General features: G+C 44.1%; 1 protein-coding gene across 1 annotated transcript in view; it reads right to left on the bottom strand.

Annotated features, from left to right (window-relative positions):
* The window catches only part of LOC105550434 (chromosome unknown open reading frame, human C1orf21), a 258,061-nt gene that overhangs the window by 20,658 nt on the left and 235,363 nt on the right, over window positions 1-2,040 (bottom strand). The gene's annotated exons all lie outside the window — the stretch shown is intronic.

Below are 2,040 nucleotides of genomic sequence, written 5' to 3'. Positions count from 1 at the left end.
CAGAGAACAGAATTAACCACCAGTAGCATCAGAGGCTAACGCTGTTCAAGGGTTTTGCCCTCTTCAGAGCTCAAACAGCAGGGATAATTTCCACCTTAAGAGACATCTCCCCAGAGCTCTTCTGCGAACACTGTTCTTAGTTTACAAACATGGAAACAATGAAAATCAAAATTAAATGGAAAAGTTCATCTCCAACAGCATCTCTTCCCAATCAGTCTTCAAATTTAATTTCAATCTTTGTCCACATGCATGACATTTTTATACCATTTCAATCCTATTATAGACACAGTGTTTTATTTTGTTTTTCACTTAACATTATCTTATAAAATTCTTCCTTGTTGTGACTGACTTCTTCTAATCAGACATATCATAATTTTTTGTGGGAGATTTCCATGCTATTCATTGGACTTAATTAAAAGGGATGTCTTAGTGTCTTCTCAAGTGTAAGAGTTAAGATTCAAATGCTACCACCTTGCCCCCAAGCCAGGAAACTGGGAAAACCCACTTGGTAGACTGGAGCCTCACACAGCTCCCCCAGGATTCACTTCCTTTTGGACAATGGCTTTAGCAAACCTGGCATTTTAATTCATTTGCCTCTTGACAAAGATGTGCCTTCCAGACAAACTCTTTAGAGCTCTTTGTTCTGAAAGAGTTCTCTGTTCCACATACACCCTAGAATTTATATTGAACTTGGATGGAGGTTTGGGGAGACTAATCACACATCTCCTTTCATTATGGTTTTTAACCAGGAAATACCAGAAGGAGTTAGATGAGGATCAGTTTTCTTGCTGGATTACAGAAGCTGGCAGATCCCCATTAGTCCCTTGCCTCACACCTGTTGAGACCCTCTGGATGGTGACTGATTCAGCCAGTCACATGTGGAGAAAGGAGAAGAGGTTGGGTTTGCCCCTTCACTGTTCCATGGGCTGGGCCCCTGGAGAGGGAGAGTTGAGGGACATACTTTAAGTTGGTTCCTTTCTTTCCTCTCCACAAAGGGGGGTGACACTGTTTGAGGGACCACAGGGCTCACCTTCCCTTCCTTTCTCTTTGCTTTCAGAATAGGAAGCACATGCATTTGGCCAGGAAGAAGACATCAGCTATTGATTGGAGGGCCCCCTCTCTAGAAGGCAGAGAACAATGGACTAGCCACACAGGAAGGAGAGAGGCCCAGAGGGCAGTAAGGAGTGGGCATCCGGGGCCCAGGGTTGGGCAGAACACTTCTGTTTGGCTTCCTTTCTCTTCCAGGGCATGGCTAAGGTGGCCAACCTGCATGCACCCCAGAAGAGGAAGATGAGTAGGGCCCATGGGACTTTACTATGGAGACTGAGGCTTCCACTGGCCTGATTAACCAATTTTCTGAGAATGAGCACCTTGGGAGGATAACAATCGAAGGAGCCCCAGAGGACACATGACAGGCTGGGGCCATCAGAACTACTGATCTGTGGGGACTATCTGGCTTACTGAATTATGAAACTCAGGTTAAAATAAGGGTTGTCACACATTTGGTTAATTGGTCAATAAGAACAGCAATTAATAGAGGTCAGGCAATTCAACTGCATCTGTGCCCATGACTATCAGAGCCCTTGGAAACAGCAGTGATTTCAAGTGAAATCTAAATCAGCAGTGTTTCCAGCGACCTAGAGCAGGGCCCATGGCCCATACGTTAGCACTTCCTGACGGTTTTCTTCCACCCAAATCCACATGTTGGGACCCAGGGGAAGGTGTAGCAAAGCCAGTGACCACTGTGTAATCTGCTTTTGTTTTTTCCATTTGACACTTGGTCAAAAAACACATTCCTGTTTTCATAGACTTCTTTTGATTTTGAGGAATTTAAAAGATACAGAGAAGCATGAAGAATGTAAAGACACTATATTCCCACCACTAGACATAAGAACTATTTTTGTATCATCTGCTGCTAGCCTCTGCCCTCCTTCTAAGAAATGAAACTACCACCCATTGCTCATCCCCCATCCCCGGGTACAGCAGTGTTCATGGGTTTGGTCGGTTTGTATGTTTAGTATCATTTTAGATACTTTGATA

The sequence above is a fragment of the Mandrillus leucophaeus genome, unplaced genomic scaffold (genome assembly GCF_000951045.1).
Source record: "Mandrillus leucophaeus isolate KB7577 unplaced genomic scaffold, Mleu.le_1.0 Scaffold484, whole genome shotgun sequence".
Classification (NCBI taxonomy): domain Eukaryota; kingdom Metazoa; phylum Chordata; class Mammalia; order Primates; family Cercopithecidae; genus Mandrillus; species Mandrillus leucophaeus.
Note: the sequence above shows the minus strand (reverse complement) of the source record. Positions and strands in the feature narration are given on the sequence as shown.